Source organism: Lissotriton helveticus, chromosome 5_1, assembly GCF_964261635.1.
Source record: "Lissotriton helveticus chromosome 5_1, aLisHel1.1, whole genome shotgun sequence".
NCBI lineage: Eukaryota > Metazoa > Chordata > Amphibia > Caudata > Salamandridae > Lissotriton > Lissotriton helveticus.
Window position 1 is genome coordinate 600945943 of NC_136065.1, and position 21345 is coordinate 600967287.

Genomic DNA, 21345 nt, shown 5'->3' on the forward strand with positions numbered 1-21345 from the left:
ATTTACCGATTCTAAAATACCGAATCAGTAAAATTCTGTATTTTAGAATCGGTAAAAATGATTTACCTACATCTAGCCCTTAATGACCAAATACGAAAGCCTCAATTGCACGTTCCATTTAGTGGCAGAAATAGATATGAGGGGACCCTACAAGTCCCTGCAAACTGCCAGCATCACAGTTGTCGAATCAACCAAAAGAGACATTCCTTCTGAACACGTGTAAAAAAGAAACATTTTGCTGTAAAGCGCCTTGCTTTGCAGCACTGTGCAAAGATATTTGATTCTGTCTTCCCCATTTATGCTTATGCAAGGTCGCCAGTGTATTTGTGATAACAGAGCCTGGGCCTTTTGTTGGAGGTCATTCTTGAGCAGAAGTAAAAGGAGACATTGGGCCAGAGCGGAGTTGAATCGCTTTTGCACCATGCAAGGTGGTTCAAAAGTGAAGCAAATCCGTAAGGCGATCTTTGAAGCCACACAAGGTGACTTTGCGTGGCCCTAAGTGGCTCCATAAATCTGGAGTAAAGCAACGGAGCGCAAATCGCTGCATTACCTTTCTTTGCCCTGGAAAGGTCTTCCATGGGCGTTGCTTGGGTTTTCCCACGCAACTCCCATGGGTTTTGATGCGTTCTCAAATTTACCAGAACTGGTAAACCTGGGAGCGCATTACAAAGATACGCCTTTCCAGGAGAGGCATATCGTAGAACAATGTCTTTATTTCTACTCGTTACTTCTTCTATCTATGTGTGCTGCATTCTGCAGCACGACTAGAGGAATATGTCTCTGAGGATTATTTTTGTGCAGGAAGGTGCCCCTTCCTGTACAAAAACAATCCTGCATGCAACTGAGGCACCCTTTCACCATGGTGCAAAGGGTGCCTGCGTCGATGCTAGGCTGCCAAAATGGTGCCAGCTCAGGGGAAAAGGGGTTTAGTATCCAATGGGGTTAACCCAGTGTCCCTATGAACCTGGGCAGTTAATTAGTATTATCAACAATTGGTTCATTCGGGTGCATAGTATTTCTTTTACTGTCTCATAAACATATGTAGTATTTAAACATCTCTTTACTCAAAGAAAATTCCAGCAAAAATTATTTAAAAAAAGGAAAAAACAGAATCCCAAACCATCTATGTATTTACGTATCGTTTTATAAATTGTAGTCATTCATAAATACTTCCAGCATATATCATTTGTAAAAAGGCTGTACGGAAGTGAATAAAAAGTGCAATTCGTGACTTGAAGTGCTCAGTGCTTACGGCGCAAGTGTGACATACAAACTATACAAACACTATTTACAAGGGGGACACCAGAAAAGATTAACGTGGCCTATGCTATTTCAAATATCCAACTGTACACTGCAATTGTCAGTATTAAATACAGGATTTTGATGCAATAGATCCACTATCTTATTCGTCGACGTTTCGACCCTCTGAAAGCACACATGGGGCGTCAAGGCGGGTCTTCTTCAGGACTGTGTGGGATGGGGACAGCCTTCTCACAAACCCAACCGGGTTTAAGGTGGAGATCGAACTGTGTGAATCTGTTCTGTCGGTATAGCAGTTACTTGTCCCCCCGACGGTTGTCCTACTTAGTGGCTCGCAAGCGTTAAAAGCCAATACTCTCTCCTAGCTTAATGAGGGTATGGTGAATGTACCAAACGGTACTCCACAACAATTGTTCCAGACTGATGTTGTTTGTGGGTTCTCAAATTCGAAACGAAGTTGGTACTGTTTCCTACTTTCCAAACTAAACAAAACTGATTAGGAGCCACGCCGATCAGGAAGATATTTCTCCTTCGGCGGGCGGTATCTGTTGTTGAGCACCCATTAGTTTGGAAAGTAGGAAACATTACCGACTTCGTTTCGAATTTTGCTGGAATTTTCTTTGAGTAAAGAGATGTTTGAATACTACATATGTCTATGAGACAGTAAAAGAAATACTATGCACCCGAATGAACCAATTGTTGATAATACTAGCTCTGGGGAAAAGGCAGGAATACACCAAATTGACTCAAATACAGCTCATTTCTGCCCTTTCCGTGTCACGCAGCGCAGCAAGAAGACCTGCTGCCTTGCACTGTGTAACACGTTTGTAAATAGGCCCCAATGCACTCAATCTGGGTACAGAGTGGAGAATGGCACTGCCCGTTTATGGGCAAGTGGCTTCTACTCTAGTTGTGTGATTAAAGACTCTGTACCTCGCTGTTTCAATTGGACCGTGCTGACAAGGAGCGGCCACAGTCTGTGAGGCCTTTTTAAGAGCTGGTTTGCATTGCTCTTGCACCACGCAACACGGTGTAAGAGCAACGCAAACCTTAACCGCTTCCGTGCGGCACGTTAACTGCGCCCTGTGCTGGACATTCCAGAACAGGGCGCGGTCGAGACGGAACCGTTCCGTCATCAGCACAGCTCAGCCGTAACTGATGACGGAACGGTTCCGTCACCAGCATCGAAGGGGTTAAGCCAGATTTATGAAGCCACGCGAGGCCACTTTGCATGGCCCTGAGTGGCACCATAAATGTGGAGTAAGGCAATGCAGTGCAAATCGTTGTGTTGATTTACTTTGCCCTGGGAAGGCGTTCCATAGGCATTGCATAAGTGTTCCCACGCAACTTCCATTGTTTTTGATGCATTCCCAGATTATCCAGAACTGGTAAATCTGGGAATATGACAAAAATATACCCCTTCTCAGAAGAGGCGTAATGAGGAGAAATATCTTTATTTCTTCCTTGTTACTTCCACTTTCTATGTGCGCTGCATTATGCAGCACATATAGATAGAGGACTATGCCTCTCAAGATTGTTTTTGTCAAGGAAGGTGTCCCTGCCTGCACAGAAACTACCCTGCATGCAAACAGGCACCCTTGCACCTTGATACAAGTATGCCTGCATTCGCACTAGGCTGCCAAAAGGATGCAGCTTAGAGGAAAGGGCAAGAATGCACTGTATTGCCTTAAATACTGTGCATTCCTGCCCTTTTTCTGTCACTCAGTGCAGCGCAGCAAGATGACATCTTGCTGCGCTGCATGACTTTTCCATAATAGGCCCCTGCATTTAAGTATGCCTGCAAGAGATGAAGGAGGCTGCAGAGGTTCAACCCTTTGCTGGACTGACAGCTCCAGGCCTGTTCTCAGGCACTGACTTACCTCGGCCAATGGGAGGGCAAGGCACTCGCTCTCTGTCTTTGACCGCTTGGTCTTTAATTACTGGCACATGAGATTAGTGCATGGATGGCTTGCAGAAACCACATGAATGCTCTGCTCGTTTTGGGCTCAAGGTTTCAAGAGGATCTCGAGCTGAGCGTGAGCCAGGCATCTGGCTCAAGCCTTGCTTGAGCTTTCAGTGACTTGCTCACCTTCAGGTAAAAGTCTCCAGACAGAAGGATGGCCACTAACACTATCAGATGTCCACAGACGCCATTAGATTCTCACACATACACCATGAGATGTCCACAGACACCATCAGACATCTAAACACTTACAAACGGATGCCCACACACCCACCAACTCATGTGTACCCCCAAATGAGACACCCTAGCAACTATCATCTGCTAACACACCTGTCTGGTTTGATCGAATCCCCACCGATGGAAACATACACAATTTTGGAGTCACAAGTAATAGTGACTAGTTGGGATGACAACAATGCTGCAGAGCACAACAGAAGGCAGGGCATGTTTGCAGAATGTGGATCCAGACACAACTGGGCAGTAGCAATTATGGCAGAGAAGCACAGTTAGACTCTTAGTGGGGCACAACTGGATGGTAGGGAAATGTAATGGCTTTTTAAGGTGGCACAGTGTGACAGTCGCAGAGTCAAACAGGAAGGTCCTTACAGCAACAGGAAAGCTTCAGAGTCAGACAGCATCGCAGGTGAGGTGCAGAGCTAGGATTGCAGTGCGAAATGCGTCACCAGTGGTCCAGTTCCCAGGCAACCCAACAGATGGAAAGAGACACAGATTGGGAGCCCCAGGCACTTGTTTATTTCCACAGGTTGTACAAACGCCAACTTCTGCCAGGACTTGCATGTCCTGTTGATTCTTTCGCTAGGTGCCATGAGACAACACCTTTTTACTGCCCTTTCTCCACCCCCCATGCTGAGACCTGGATTTCATCTTCCTTTTGGTGTGTGTCCAATCTCCATGCCCTGTCAATCAAGACTGTCATGATAAGACACTACATCAGATACCCGAACAACAACCATTACTGTTGTAACTGTGCCGAAAATGGAATTGTGACCTTACCAGTGCATGATCTGTAAAAAATATAAGTGCTAGGGCTCTTGTAAGAAGCCGCTGCGGCTTGCACCACACATTGCACCTCCCATCCTGCCAATGGTAGTATTTATACAACTACTAACTATCACACTCCAACAAGTTTAACAATTCAGACTATTCCAGACCTCCAAAGCTATAAGAAAGGTTTGGGCAGCAGGTAATAGTAATTTTTTTATGTATATGGAATTAATCATTATAAATGGAAAGAGAGGCAACTACTGTTAGATAGTGAGTATCATCGATTTGAACGACTGGTAAGTAACCAACCGTGAGTCCTTGGTTGATGAATTATTTTCTTTGCTTTAATTAATTGTTTTTCTATTTTTTTTTTTTTTTGCAAAGGTGCAGCCAATGGGTTTCACCTTAAAAAAGGCTTCGTCAGGGCAAAAAGTATTACAAACTCTGGAAGATCAAAGTTTCTTTTCATATGTGTAGTAGAGTATAATCAACTCTTTTAATAACACTATTAACTCCATATTCCTCCAACGGTACCAGAGACAGAGGAAATAGGTCACATCATACCCCCGCACTTGTCGTCATATCCTCATCCAGTTCATTATATTATTTGTCACTTCTGCTTCACAAAATGGAGCAACATCCCAACGTGAAGAATCAAAGATTTAAAGAGCCAAGGGGGTTGGTCCTACCCTTCTCTTCCTGGTGCGAAGCCCGCATCCCCTATTGAATTAAAAATTAACTGTTGTTGTGGTCATCTCTAGATTAGCCTGACAGTGCCACCTTGTGGCAGACTGTCACAAGCGCCGGTGTTAATAATTAAGTGCTGGTGCTGAGCACCAGAAACCACTGGCTCAAATTAAGCACTGAAGCTTACTAGAGGCCCCATGGTGGAAGAGGAAGGGCTGCCACCTGCATTGACAAGGGGTGTGGTCTGCTTGCTGCTGAGTAGCTATGCACTTGAACCACCCTGGTGTCTCTGTGCCGGTGGCCTCCTGGAATAGGCGGGTGATTAACGATCTAGACGGATAGCAGAAGATGGAGTGAAAAATTAAGCAATAGTAAAGAGAATTCATATTTGGACTTCTTTGTTTCTCTGGTGAATGCCATGATTTACAGAAAGTGAGGTGAGGCCAACCCATATAACTAGCTCTCTATCAAAAGGCATGTTGCCCTTGGTAGAAGCAACATGTTCCCAATCCAATTCTGTCCTGTGAAGTCAGTTCCTGTATATACCGCATATTCGCACACATTTTCAAACGTTGGCTGTATCACAAAACATTTTTTTTTACACTCATCGCCCCTTTTTTAAAATTATTTTCGTCATGAGTTTTTCTTAAGCTCTTTTAAGTTGCTTCTGGATTTCGATGCCCACACATTTACTGCTGTATGTCCAAACATATCACCAAAGAGCCACATGCACATCATCAGATACCCATGGACACCATCGCACCCCTCACACACCATAAGAAAGGAGAAACCTATATCATATGACCACACATCCACTATTTGACACCCTCACATCCAGTATCAAACATCTCTGATACTAAGATGCTCATAAACACACCATCACGTCCCCAGCCAGGATACTCTCCAGTAACGGAGCGCGCTATAAAATGGTTTATACATACATACATACATACATACATACATATGCACATCGTCAGACACACATGCATGCTACCCACAACCACATTTTTACATGTGAAAGCGAACACAATGCAGGCAGGACTGGACTAGGCATCTTGCCGCTCAGGCATATTGTGGGTTAAAATTAGACTAGGGGCTCCTTTCAGAGCATGATGGGCTGCTATCACCATTGTATATCTCCATGGCCCCATTTTAGTCAGAGCCTCCTGTAGTGTGGGTTGCTTTGACCATTGTTCCTGGGCTGATTTTGGTTTCCTGTCCAACTGTGGGGACAGGAGGAAGTATTAGCTGCCCATTTTTGGCCATCACTGGGCCTTGAGAGGGGTGGTAGCTCCTCATGTGTGCTGTTGCAAATCAGAAAACTGGCCAGATGTTAGCACTCCTATGTTGCCCAGGTCCTCAAGAAATTAACGAATTACGGTGACCCACGACTGCTGACGGCTAGTCAGCAACCTTCCTCCAATAGGCAGCAGGGTGCCAGTTGTCCTCCTTGGTCAGGAACATTTCGATCAATCAACCATTTGTATAGCCCGCTACTCACCCATGAGGGTCTCAAGGCGCTGGAGGGGTAGGGGATGTCGCAGCTACTGATTGAGCAGCCATGTCTTGAGGAGTCTCCTGAAGGTCAGCAGGTCCTGTGTCTGACGCAGGTGGATGGGGAGGGTGTTCCATGTCTTGGCAGTGATTTGGGAGAATGATCTGCCGCCGGTGTTCGTACAGCAGATGCGTGGGACGGTGGCGAGGGCGAGGTCCGCGGAGCGAAGACTAATAAGAGATTGCCGGCCCAACTCCTTGTTTACAATTGTGACTAGGGCACTGTCCTAGTTGTCAGCTGTTCCAGGCCACTTTCAATGTCTCAAAAAGGCATGTGATAAGTCCCTGACGCAGCACACTGGTCGCTCTAGCAAACAAGCCACAGGGAGGAGGTTCTCAGCTGCTAAAACACTATGGAAGCTATATATCTAGAAAACCAGACGATGTTCCCTAAAGGACTAAACTTGAAGGGATGTTAGGGTTGACATGGGGGTTAATAGTGTAGTGTAGTTCCTATTATCCCAATAGGCTCTGCGCATTGGAATAATACCTTCAATAGTAAAGGCCTAGACCAGACGTTAACTAGGTCTACTACTGACGATATTAGACTTAAAGTTTTGGGTTTGCCAGCTAGCTCAGAGTTCACTAGAAACTTTCTCGAATGTTCAGGAAGGAATTAACTTCCCTGATTAGACAAGAAGGGATTTAGTTTCTGACAACCATAGAACATGACAACTTTGCTCTCCCCTAATCAAGAGTGTATCTCGAGAGTCGTGTGAACAAAAGGCAATTTATTTTACTCAGTCAGTACGTGCATTCTTAGTCTCATCAGAATGTAGAGAAAAGGAAGAGACGGGCGTGTTCAATAAAAAGGTGTTATTTATTGATCAGTCTCTTTTCTCATACAAGAGAAATGGATCGATATTATTGCAATACTTATAGTTAAGTAAAGTGCATACATTAAAAGCAGAAGTATAAAATAATACTGTAAAAACATTGATATGGTTTCTAAGCCATAAGATGTTTTAAAATGAATAAAATATATTATATACACATATACATTTGACTAAACGTACTCAACTGGTGTTTCTAAATATGCCTACCCCGTGTACCTGACCTAAGCCTAATACGTGGGCGGGAATAGAAAGTTACAGTTTAAGTTAAGTTTGTTTTTGCCAAGTGAATAACTAAAGAATTCTCTGCGAGGGGTTGTTCAGTTCTGTACCTGGAATTAAGGATGAATGAGGGATGGTGTCTCTCTCTCTGGTCTCGATATTCCAGGCTGCCTGCGAGGGCTACCCGGAAGCGCCGGTGCTGGATCTCTCGGCAGGAGAAAGCAGCGCATCTCGTTCTCAGCGCGTCAGGAAGGCGGGGCTGTGCCAGCAGGGTCTGCTCTGCTCTGGGCTTCGGCAAGTATGGCTGCTCCGTCTCGTCACCACCGCGTGTGTTTGCATAGGGCAATATCGGTAATATTTATACCTTTAAGGTGCCGAGATTGACGTAAGGATGGACATAGATACGTCAATAAGGATGTCATACGACTTGCTCGTTAGCACATTCTTTTGCTGAAGTTCTCGGTGAAATCAAAACAATGGCCGCAGGGTTTTGCCCAGGTTGTCATAGTTTTGATTTGTTATGAGAACTCCGTATGCCTTATCAGGGGCTGGAGGAATATCGCTTGTCTAATTAGATCGCAAGCGTTATGACCTAATCAGATAACACGTTCCTGTGCCGTAGTGTGACTGTGTCAGATAACGGTATCTGCATCATGGGGGTTTTTTGCCTCATGGGCTGACTGCTAGTTAACTTGTTGGTTTGTTTAACCAGAATAGGGTCAGGAATAGGGGGATCGATTCAGAACCTATAGGAATACATCACACCCACTCCACGCTAACTATGGACATATTTACTAATCTATGCATAGTAAAAACATACTATACAGTATAGTGTATACCTTACCACCCCAAAATACATAAATGCATTTTGAAATTTTTCAAATATACGGAAGAATTGCAATCATATGTATTGTATGTACTCAAGCTGTAGAATAATGCCAAAGTAATCACGCATTTGTATACAGTATTGCTATTTGGTATATGAGAATTTACACATGAAATGGCTCTTAATACAGAAAAAAAAGTTCGAGACCATTCCATCACACAATAAAATATTTATGAACATACCAGCGGGCAGCTAATGTCTATAAGCTATCTAAAATTTAGAAACCTTAGTTCTCTAAGAATAGTTCTTACTTTAAGCAGAAGATAGTGTCCCGAAAAATATGCAAAAATATTTTGGGGCTGCTGAAAAATTGCTGTCCGTGAACTGGAGGTAAAATTGTTCATGTGACTTTATTTTTAAAGTTGAAGGCCGAATTCAGGGAACGCCGTGTGCGAGCTTGCTCAAAAGTCTCTATTTCTGCTCTGGTGAGAGCATCATATCATTTAGGCTTTCGAAAAAGCTGTCAACAGCTTCCTGGGAAAGTTCCACTAACTCGGAAAAAGGTGTAACCATGCATTCGTGCGCATGATTTTCTCCATTGACATTCTGATTCGCATTGCTGACAGAAGGTCGTACCTGTTCGATGCTGCTTTCATCTTGAACTTCACTACCCCTTAATCGTAGTGGTGAAGCTTCCACGAATGCCGTCATCAGGATTGGTAGCCGTTGAGGGCAGCACAAAGCGTGAACCTTGATCGGGCTCAACAATGTTTCTGCATCCTTTGGCGCATATGATTGTAGCGTTAGACAGGTGTCTAACACGCATTCTTCTCCGCATAGCAGACACCTTAATACAGGTAAAACACATCTTTGCCACATTGGTCGAAATGATAGAAACCAAGTCATGTTCAGGTCTCTAAGCCGGGAGAGTCCCAGGATTTTTGATATCCGGTCCCGGTATCCAATGGCTAGGATTGTTTCTTCCCTTGTCGCAAGAGTTTGGTCTGTGACATGGGTTGCCATAATGAAAAATAAGGACCAAGAATAGTATTCCTGCAATTAGTCCCAAGATCAGGGGAAGTCCGCCAAAAATCGAATGGACGAAATCTGGAAAAATACCCAGTATGGCTTTGAATGGTGTTAATGCCATCGAAAATACTGTCTTAAATACCTTTGAGACCCCATTGGTATCAGAAATATTTAAGATTTCATTCAGGATTTCTGCGAAATGTAAGGGGGAATTAGTCGATAACAATGAATGTATCTCTGCAGTCGTCCTTGCGACTTGTAGATCATACGTTTCTTTTGATGACGTGAGCCTTGTAGGCGTCTGAAGAAGCACTGTTTTCATTCTGCTTAAAGTATCTATTCGAATAGAAGTAATTTTCAAGTTGGGCCATGCCCTTGCCTCCCTGTCTGGAAAGGAGCTGGGGAACAATAAGCGTCCACAGCACTTGACCTTCGCAGTCGTAGTTACGAGATAAGGAGTCCCGGGCATAAGACTACAACATCTGCGATCTACAATTAGAATGTAACTCCCATTATAGAGTCTTTGAAAGAATGGTTCTATCTCTGTTGCAGGTGCGCCTTGCTGGTGACATGAAAGGTTGTATGAATTCCCTTCACAGGCTCCATGCAAACTAATTCCGTTACACAGAAGCGTGCCGCTTAGTGACATCGCACAATTATTGCCACTAAGAAACACTTTCTGTCCTTTATTACTGACACATGCATGTGAATAGGGCAGGTACCATGTTGTTTTAATGTACCCCTTTCCCAATTTCTCGTACATGCCAGCCTGTATATATTTTTGGCAGTATTGAAACCTGAAGGTTGAGATTGGAATATTTATTATCCCATGTATTATCCATTCACTGACAGGTCGTTCTGACATTGTCACTGGTAGGTAATCTTTCGAGTTTTTCAATGCTCAAGATTGTATAATCAGCACCCTTTTGTGCCATACTGATTTGTCTATCAGTAAGGTTAAAGATTTGGAATAGTGACGTTGTGTTGACTAAACGCCAAGGCACATATCCTGAACGCAGATTTTGTAACGTCCAGCCAAGCTGTACAATAGAACGCAATTGAGACTGACCGTGTTGTAATAACAGTAAGTCTTGCGATAATATGTCGATTGCTGAAGACACAATGCTGTCCAAAGAAAAAATTCTGGAGGACAGAGTCATTAACCCATTGTCCACTACAGAAAGTGATTTTTCCAAATTAATACGGTCAATTTCCCGTATTCTCTCTGCTGTTTCAATTTGAGTAACCTTCCAGGCCTCATTGTATGCTGCATATACAGAGGCTGCTATGAAACGTTTCTGACGCTGTTTGCGTGGTCCCAAAATGAAATCACGCAAGTCAGCACCATCAGTAAGTAAAGTTAGGTGTTGCTTAATCTCTGTCAGTGTGGAAATTTGTAGCCACTGAAGGCATAATTTGCCCACACTGTAGGTGGTTATTATCCCTGGGTGATGTCTTTGGGGATATCTAGGGTCTGGCCTGGTCATTTTGAACCCCTGTGTTCTGTTCAGGAATCTGTCTTGACAGTTATTAGTATCTGTGGGCCAGATCAACCACTGTTTCCAATCTGGATGTGTTCTGTTTTGGTTTAATACATAATTTACGTCTATCTCTTCATCTATAGTGCTATTGCTGTACATTGTTGGTTTTGGAATAGACGGTTTATTTAAGTCTTTGATTTTGGCTAGGCCAAGACAGGTAGTTTGTTGAACAGTGTCGTTTAAAAATATCATTTGTTCTGGGATCATGCAGGCTCTAAACAAAGATTCTATACCCTGTACTTGCCATTCTTTTGTACCCCAAACACTTTTCAATTCCACATTTTTGTCCCAATAATCAAAACCAAAAGTATTCATTTGTTCAAAGAATGAGTCTGAATATATCAATTTCGTGTTTGTTATCATGGTCTTTGTCCCTGTCTTATTTGACAATTTGAAATAAAATGTTTCAGCATTACTTGTGTTAAAACCTGAAAAGTATGAATATTTGTCATAAACGGTTCTTGAGCTTCCTTTTGGAGGGGTTGCACAATGTTCCCATTGATTATAATTTAAAACATTTCTAGGTTGTGCAGATCTATGTAGAAAATGGTTACCATAGTGGTTATAACAGTACATACTATCATAATTTGTCGAACCCTGCAAATAATCATGTTTGGTAAATTTAGCAGACATCACTAAGTCAGACATCATATTATTTATACTTTCAAAGTCCCAATCATCAGCAAATGAGCTTGGTTTTACAAAGTCACTCAACGAGATCTTAATTTGGTGTGGATATTTCAGGATTTCAACCGGACCATACATTTCGTAGTCAGTGTTGTCCCATGCTACCCCACCTGGTATAGGATTGGCTGTGAAGTTGACTGAAGAAAGTTCTCTTTTCTCGACGTGTGACGATGTGTGTGGTTTGAGGATCAAGTTGATTTTCTGACTTGCTGTGTCCATTTTAGCATATTTTCCCTCAATGAAGCGTCCCAAAGTAAGTACCATGATGAGCCAAAGTATGAGGATAAATGCACCAAAACCCACCCAAAATTCGATCCATGGAGAAATCAGATATGTTTCTTTCAGTTGTTTCAAAAGTTCTTTAGCTTTATCTTTAAAGGTTTTTGATGATGTCTGTGTCTTTGATTCACTGAAGCCTTCAGAGGAATCATCGAAGTTTATGAAGTAGCCGGATGCAGTTCTGTCAATTGTTCCAATTGCTTCAGGATTACTGTTTCCTGCATTTTCGCTTGGTACTTCATTGTAGATTGGTGTGTCTCTGCCAAAAGTTTTTATTTGGGTTTTCAGAGGTCTGAGTTCTATTGCATTGTTGCATAGTCCTTGTTGTTCTTCTGTAGGCGTTTCAAATGTGATGAGCCTCTTCGTTAGGACCTCTGTACTGGTAGCAAACCTTGGTGTTCGGCTACTTATTGGGAGTCCACTTGGCCTACTGTTTGTTATCGGCCACATGATTGTGGTTTTACCAGGTCGATGGATACAACTCGGTTCTCCTTTTTACCAGCAAGTGGCGGTAGTACAACAGATCTTGTCCCGTTGATAGACAAGACAGGAACTGCTTTCCTGTAAGAAGGCCCAAATTCCTTCTTTACCGCAATCTTTTCCCTGACTAGATCCCCGACTTTTGGAATCCAGACAGGTCTTGCTGGGACAGGTGGTGGTTCTTCAGTGGTTGTTGGCTGTTGTTTCAACTTTATGTTGCTCAGGTCTTTTCTTGTTTTGTTTAAGTCCTGCAAAATAGCCAAACGGTCTTTGATATCAAAGCTTTTTTCTTTCACCACTGAAGTCTGACTATCAATGTCAGAGATCAACATCCTAGTTCCAAATAATAATTCGTACGCACTGAATCCCTTCAGAGAATTTCTTGGCAAGTTATTTAGACTACGTTGGACACTTATTAGATGTTTGACCCACCCAGCTCCCGAACCTAATATCCTTTCCGTTATAGATTGCTTTATGCCTTGGTTTTTTCTTTACACCATCCCGTATCCCTCAGGAAGGAAGTGAGAAGATTCCCGCTGTGCTATGCTCATTTGGCCATGTTTCCCATCAGGCTGGAGGGCTAGAGTGAAAACAATGGTCAAACGTAGCATGCTCTTAGCGTATATGCCATTTAGACTCGCAAATCTTTGTATAACAGTCCAGACGTCAGCCGAGTGCTGGTGATCTACATTATAAGTGGAAACTAGCCTGTATATGTTAATCGCAAGCCTTCCTTTTTACTCTTGATTTTTTCTGGAGTAAAACGACGAGGTATTAAACTGTTTCTCTCCCCACTGCGATCTCTGTTGCAGTTTGGGCAGTTTTTTACAAACATGGTGTGACGCAGGCTCATGCCTGGCCACCAGTACCGTGATTGTAATTCTTCCAGAGAATCTTTTAGTTTGAGGTGTCTGAGACCCTCGCCCATATGTGCGTCTGCGATTAACAAGTTTCTCCTGTCCATGTTTGGAATCACTCTATCCCCCACTCCAGGGATTCGAGCAAAAGGGACGGAGTTTGCATCGATTATGTATGTATAATTGAGTGGATAGTTGATCGGTAGCGCTGAGCAGTCGCCTTTTGATGACGTTTTCACCGCCAGCACTGTTTCACCGTCAATGTATTTTAATGTACGCTTTTTTCGAACTACGGGAGCCGATTTAGGCGCTGCCGCTGCTGCTGTGTCAGCCAATGAATTCCCTGCAACGTGAACGCCATCACGCTGATGACTCAGTGAGTGTGTCACGTGAGCCCTTGGTAGCTCTTTTTGTAAAAGAGCTATTTGTTCCCAGAGCAGTTTCTGCTTTATTGGTGCATCTGTGTCATCTTTGTAACCTTTTTGAATCCATGTCTGCAAATCCTTGTTATATGATTTGACGCAGTAATATGAATCTGACACTATAAGTGTCGGGAATTCGCGATCCGCATTATCTAGCGCCATTTTCAATGCTAGTATTTCAGTTTGTTGTTCTGAATTAGTTTCTACTGAGTGTGTTTTTGTTAATAGAGGTTTTAGTTTACCTCCGCGCCACACTTCTTTTGTAATCCCACATGTGGGGTTGTATGCCTGTTCTGCCAAAACGGGGGGTTGAGCATGTCCGTCTGTATAAATTACACAGGCGTAATGTCGTAAAGGCAGAATGTCGATTGGCAGAGGGAATGTTTTCTCATATTCTAGATTTTTTAATTCTTCTAGTTCTGGAGTACGGCACATTTTTCTAGAATATTGTCAGCCAGGCTATATTTGATAATTCATATCCTAAGAACAGGACTGTCAGATGGGCAATTCTGGATTTTTTAAAGTTGAATTTGTAACCCTCTGCTGCGAACCCAAGTATTATGGTGTTCACTCTCTTCAAGTGAGTCTCCAAGTCATCATCTGTTAAGTAAATGTCGTCGACATAAGATAATGCTTCATCATCATATATTTGTAGTAATTCTGTTACTCTCGCTGAGAATACTCCCGGGCTGTTCTTGTACCCCTGGGCTAACCGACAGAATTGTTTTTGAGTGCCATTTATTGAGAACGCAGACAAATATCTGCTCTCTGGTGCTATGTTTTGACAAAAGAATCCATTAGAGATGTCTAATGTTGTTTTGTATTTTTTGCGCACTATGTTATTCATTAGTGCAGCACTATGCGAATTTTGCACTGCAAAAGTTTTGCAACATGTGTTAAGGTGTCGGTAATCCAAAACTAGACGATATGAATTGTCTGGTTTGGAGACCGGAAACAAAGGGTTGTTCATTTGTGAGGTGCAAGTTTCAATCACCCCCTGGTATTCTAGCTGATCTAGTATTTCTTTTACCTGTTTTTTAGCTTCTTGCTTAATTGGGTACTGCCTTTGTGCAGTAGGTTGTGATTTTAACTGGATTTTGTGAGGAGGAGAGTCCTCATCCCATCCCACGTGATTTTTATATAAAGCAGGAGCTAGAGCCACTGCCCACTTTCTAGCAAGTGTGTATTTTTTATGAATTGGGATATGATTTGAGAAGGCAGGCATAATTACTTCTTCGCCATGAGGGCAATCCCTGACAAACTCTGGTGGCCAGTCTTTTTCAGCTAGAAGGATATCATAGCCCTTGGAGAGATTATCCCAAAATAGTCCCCTTATTTTCCTAGTCTTATCTCCCTCTATACGTAATGTTATTTCGTATATTTTGTGAGGTTTGCTAACTCTGGTGTCTGCAGTTTCCACTTGAAGATATTCATTCGTGTCCACTGTCTCCAGATGATTCATAAGGACTTTGCGAGCTATGCTCACTTCTGCTGCGCTGTCTAGCATTGTCTGAGCCCATTCCCCGTTTTTCAGTTGTGTCCTCAGAATTCTCGGCATTGTTAACTATTTTAATGCTGGCTACCTTCTTCTTTGGAAATTGTAATTTCTTTTTTAGCTGAGCAGGTTCCTTGTCTTTGGACTTGGCGTGCTCTTCTCTTTGTTCTGATCGTCCTCTTCTTTCCGATTTCTGCGAGGAAGTCTGAAAAGATTGAGAGGGACGTGTATCAATGTCTTGATATCTATCAGGCTTTTTTATATTATCCCTATTTCTAAGGTTATATCTTTTCCCAGAGGGGTCACTCTGGGGTGACCTGTGTCTTTGGTTCAGAGATTTCTCTCTTCGCCTAGGAGACCTTCCTCTGGACTGGAATTTCTTTTCTTTGGGATTGGATTGTTTGTTTCCATCCCAGCTCTTTTTCTGTGATGTTGAATTATTATTAAAAAATATTTTTTCAGGACTTTCAATTAGTTGTGGTTTTACTGGTATTCCACCTAAACTATCTCTACCTAGTTCCTCATAGGATTTTTCTATGATTCTGGCTATTTCAGCTGGTTGGTCTGCTATATCTGTTTCCTTTAACCTCTGGCGGATCGCCACATTTGCTGCTTCTCCCTTTATGTTGGCTAATAATATAGCCAAGACCTGCTTGAAGTCTTTTAGTAATTTCATACCAAGAGTTAAAGCGGGTTCTGGACCGTATTCGTCTTGAATTTGTTTTAGCACATCTGGTATTACCGAAATGGATGGAACACCGTGCGTTTTTGTGTAGATGGAAGCAAAGACTGTACCCCAAGTGTCACAGTCCTCAATGTGTGGTGCGATTCCCATTGGAAGACAGATAGTCAGAATCCTGTGCTTTTCTAGCGGGGTGGTGTCTGGAAACACCGCCTCTATTTGGGTGATTTTCTGCGCTAGCCAGAATGGTATTTGTTCCCGTTTAGCCGGTACTTTACCTAGGCAGGACTGGATGTTCTGTGGTGTAATTTTATTTGTGTTCCCCTGGTGAGGGGTCAGCTGTGGGAGTTTAATCGCTGGCTGAATTGTTGAAGTCCGCATCACATACTGGACTAATTGTCTATGTATTTTTATTAATTGTTTTAGCTGTGTTAATAGGTTAGCTGCAGACATCCCGTCGATGTCTGGATGTGGTGTGTATCCGGCTACGACCGGCCACGTTGCTCCTGGTCTACCTAAAGGACCGAGCCTGGTGATGTGATTATTTTGTTTTAGGGCGCCATCAAATAAGAGCAAATGCTCTTGAAATTTGAGTGGTACTTCCACCTCCTCGAAAGGAGTGTAATTTTCAGGAGGTTCCTCTATTTTGTAATAGTGGAAGTACTTTGTTACAGGATTTGCTGCTGGAAAATTTATCCATGAATAGTATACCTCTGTCTGCCGATATTCGTGTGCTTCAATTACGAATATGACTGTACCACCTCTAGGTGTCAGTCCATTTTCTATAAGTTTTATGGTTATAGATTTCCTTTTAATGACCGGGATGAGTATTATATCCGGGTCTGCTTCCTGTATGGTAGCATCAGCTGCTGCGAGTTCAGTTGCTAATCTAACTGCCTCTCTTTCTTCATCACTGTCTACCATTTTACCGACAGGATGGTTATTTTGTTTGTTTGCAGATCAGGTTTCTTATGGAAACAAAGATTAGATGCACAATATTTTGGAACAGTGTATCCTTCAACGTTGACTATACCAAGAACCATAATTAGGAGTTCCCTCCTGCGAGGTCTGGTGGATATGACCTTTTACCCACTCCAGACGTCTTTGGAGTATTATGGGAGAAAGGGGTCTGAGTGAGAAAGCACGACTGAGTTACTTTAAATGTCTTACGTTAGTTTTATCGCCCTTTCCAAACGCGTTGGGCGCCATGTAGTGTAGTTCCTATTATCCCAATAGGCTCTGCGCATTGGAATAATACCTTCAATAGTAAAGGCCTAGACCAGACGTTAACTAGGTCTACTACTGACGATATTAGACTTAAAGTTTTGGGTTTGCCAGCTAGCTCAGAGTTCACTAGAAACTTTCTCGAATGTTCAGGAAGGAATTAACTTCCCTGATTAGACAAGAAGGGATTTAGTTTCTGACAACCATAGAACATGACAACTTTGCTCTCCCCTAATCAAGAGTGTATCTCGAGAGTCGTGTGAACAAAAGGCAATTTATTTTACTCAGTCAGTACGTGCATTCTTAGTCTCATCAGAATGTAGAGAAAAGGAAGAGACGGGCGTGTTCAATAAAAAGGTGTTATTTATTGATCAGTCTCTTTTCTCATACAAGAGAAATGGATCGATATTATTGCAATACTTATAGTTAAGTAAAGTGTATTTATACCTTTAAGGTGCCGAGATTGACGTAAGGATGGACATAGATACGTCAATAAGGATGTCATACGACTTGCTCGTTAGCACATTCTTTTGCTGAAGTTCTCGGTGAAATCAAAACAATGGCCGCAGGGTTTTGCCCAGGTTGTCATAGGTTTGATTTGTTATGAGAACTCCGTATGCCTTATCAGGGGCTGGAGGAATATCGCTTGTCTAATTAGATCGCAAGCGTTATGACCTAATCAGATAACACGTTCCTGTGCCGTAGTGTGACTGCGTCAGATAACGGTATCTGCATCATGGGGGTTTTCTGCCTCATGGGCTGACTGCTAGTTAACTTGTTGGTTTGTTTAACCAGAATAATGTCAGGAATAGGGGGATCGATTCAGAACCTATAGGAATACATCACAATAGTGACGAAAGCATAAAAGTCAAAAAGACTAGAAATTCACAAATGAAGGGCCATCACCTCACATAATCTCACACCCAGCTGAACTTTACCTTAACTCTCATCCTCACCATGCATGCCTAGCACATCAAACAAAGTTTTCAGGCACAAACTTAGACAGCAAATGATCTATAATGCTGTGTAATGATGTGCTTTACATCTATTATAATTAGCCATAAATAGAATTCAAGTTTTGAAAGAAAATAACATGAAACACCACAAAACAATACCCAAAGTACAATCACATATCTGAGGAGTTTGTATAAACATCCATAACTCTCCCCCAATGAAACACTTAACACCATCAAACATGATTTCACACATTAGAAAATGTAAACTTTCAGGAATTACATCTCGATTAATTGTACACGGGCGGAAACTAGGGGCCTCATTCGCAAAAGGCCTGCGCCACCGGAACGTCATCTTTTGTGGCGCAGATCTCTCAATCATGTCTATGATGCAAAGCGAAGCCACCCTGTGTAGCTTTGCATGGTCTCATAGATATGGAGTAAGGCAAGGCAGCGCAAAGTGCGGCCTTGCCTCACTGCACATCAAGGAGGCATTCCATGGGTGTTGTGGTGGATTTTCCCATGCAACACCCATGGGTTTTAACACATTCCCAGATTTACAAGGATCTGTAAACCTGGGAATGCGTCAAAACTGTGCGCCTCCCATTTGGGAGGCATAACAAGGACAAGTAACTTTATTTCTCCTCGTTTTTCTCTCTTTGTATGTGTGATGCATTTTGCAGCACACATAGTAAGAGGAAAACGGCTCCATTTATTGCTATTGTGCAGGAAGGTGTCCATTCCTGCACAAAAGCAATCGCACCATCAACGTAGATACCCTTGCATCTGGAAACAAGATCCCACAATGCGCTATCCCTTCTGCAAGCAGGTTCCACCACCACTCATCATCATTGCTGCTCAGGAGAGAAAGAGAGCACCGATTAAGTTGAGGGAGCCTAGCTGGAGCTCTCCAGGAAAGCAGACTTTCCAGAACTTCATTGACTCTGCCATCATAATTATATTTAAACCTTGTATTTGATAGATAATTCAAGCAGCATTCAGGAAGCTTATTGCGGATTTTGATTGCCTGCTGTCACTGCTATTGTTTTATGAATTGTGTGAGGGCATTTTTTCATTATTATTGAAAAAAGTTTCTGTAACATCACTACTGCTGTCTTGCACAGAGCATGTAAGACTGTAGTCACTTGTCCATTTTCTAAATCTGCTAGCTCTGGGTAAATGTGAAGTGGCATTACTGCATGAGCCATTGTATGCCAGTATATTGGCTACAGAGATACTGTGCTCCAGTATTTATATCTTAGTAATATTGTAGCAAAAAAACCTACAACTAAGATATCATGGAAGTAATTATATATTGGTAATCACATATTTACTGCTCTTAACTCCACATCAATGTACCTTGAAGATATATATTTTGTTAAGACTTATATATGTTGATTTAATATAGTAAGTATAAACTTACCTATATACACTTACCATGTCAATATTTTGGTTGCCAATATTTTTGCTGCAATTATTTTGCAACACAATATTCAAAGCTCAGTTTTTCGGTGCCACAGCGGATGTGCTTGAGGGTTGTCACTAGCACTGCTATCCTAAGGAAGGAAAATGTGAAATTTGTATAACTTTCAATCTTTCCATGCTGTCCCTTCCAAGAAGACCTTCAGAACTGACTTAGTAGTGTATAGATTATACACATATTGATAGATGACAGATCAAATGAAATTACATAATCAGGGTTGTTTTCTATAACTGATAGACAACCTTATTTGAAGTTTGGTGGAGTATACAGGAATTTGATTTTGTTTATCTGAACAGTATCCCTGAAAGAGTTGTAGAGTTGGGGGTAGACAGCGTCACATATTAGTTGTGTTCCTGGCATGAAAGTGATTTTGCCCCAGCAGCCACTAGCCTTTCAGGGGCTTTAACTTGTCACACATTCTCCTATTTTCCCTGTTAGCCATCTCATATGAGAGGTGAATCTTGTGGGTAACTAAATTGAGTGGATTGTCTCAAACCTACATCTAAAGGACATGTGCTACTGCTGCTCTGAATTTCCTACAAGAAAAACCTTCACTCTCCAGTAAATGTACGCAAAATTGAAATCATGAGCTAAAGTTATGTGCAGGCTGGTTTTCGATCTCATCCTATATATGAGGAGTACTTCAAGAGAAGGGACATAACGTAGGCCCCAACAGACACTGCCCAAATTTTGGAGGGCCACATTCTGCCTACACTTTATTTATATTTCTGAGGAAGCTTGCCGAAATGAAATTTGGGAACATGAGAAAAATTGCAGTAGGAAGTCGATAACCATTAAGTGTAAAGCTGTGCAGAGTTGAGGTATATTGAGCGTAAGAGCCTGGTGGTTTCAGGTTTGGTGGATTTACAGAACTATGGTTCCAATGGAAGACACAGTAGTCTGGGCATCTTGCAGTGGGCATCATCTGTGTAAAGAAATTGGCTCCACTTCAGAGTGCCTCATCCGTAAGCATACCAGATGATGGAAAAAGGACCAATGATACACTTCCCCAACCTTGCACTGTAAAGTTCGTATGCCTCTGAGTGCAGGACCAATTCCCCAAGGACTGTGGCTAGTGTGAACAAAAGATTACACAATTCTATATGGTCAATTCTAGAGCAGGACTTAAGAGATAATAGTTGAAATCCCTTTATAGGTGGGACTTTTTGGTCTGGGGGACTTGGTGTGTTTTCCTAACCTGGAAAATGTATGCTAATCTATGCAAGTTAGTGACCCTCAAGAAAGTAACTGAGAGTAGTCCTCAATTGGGTGAGCTGTTTAAAATGTGAGACGCCTTTACAAGGTGGAATGCGTGAGCCTTAGTATCTTGGAGCCTTTCCATGCATATAGTTTGCGAGCCTCCATTAAACTTTGGGAAAGTACAATAAGGGGTTAATCAGCTCCATTAAACTTTGGGAGCTCAGCCTCACAACATGCAATTGTGACACTATTAAACTTTGGGAGCCTTGCCTTCCAAGGGGTTGCGAGAAGTCATTAAACCATGGGAGCCATGACATACAAGGAGCATTTCAGAAGTTGCCATTAAACTTTGGGAGCCCACCATGCATGAAGTGATTGAGACACCATCAAACGGGGTACAAGGTGTGAATAAGGCACAGGGATGTAATTAAGATCAGGCAGCCCCACCAAACTAGAAGAGGATGAGACCCATTAAACTTCTGGAGCCCTGCCTTTTACATGGAGTTACAAGACTTCATTAAACTGTAGAGGCACCCCATACAAGGAGCGATTGAGAAACTATTAAAGGGAAAGCTCCACTCCACACTTGGAGTGACTGCAACGCCATTAAACTTTGGTTGTCCTCTCATATAGGAAGTTTTTAATGAGACCTCCCAATTAGGG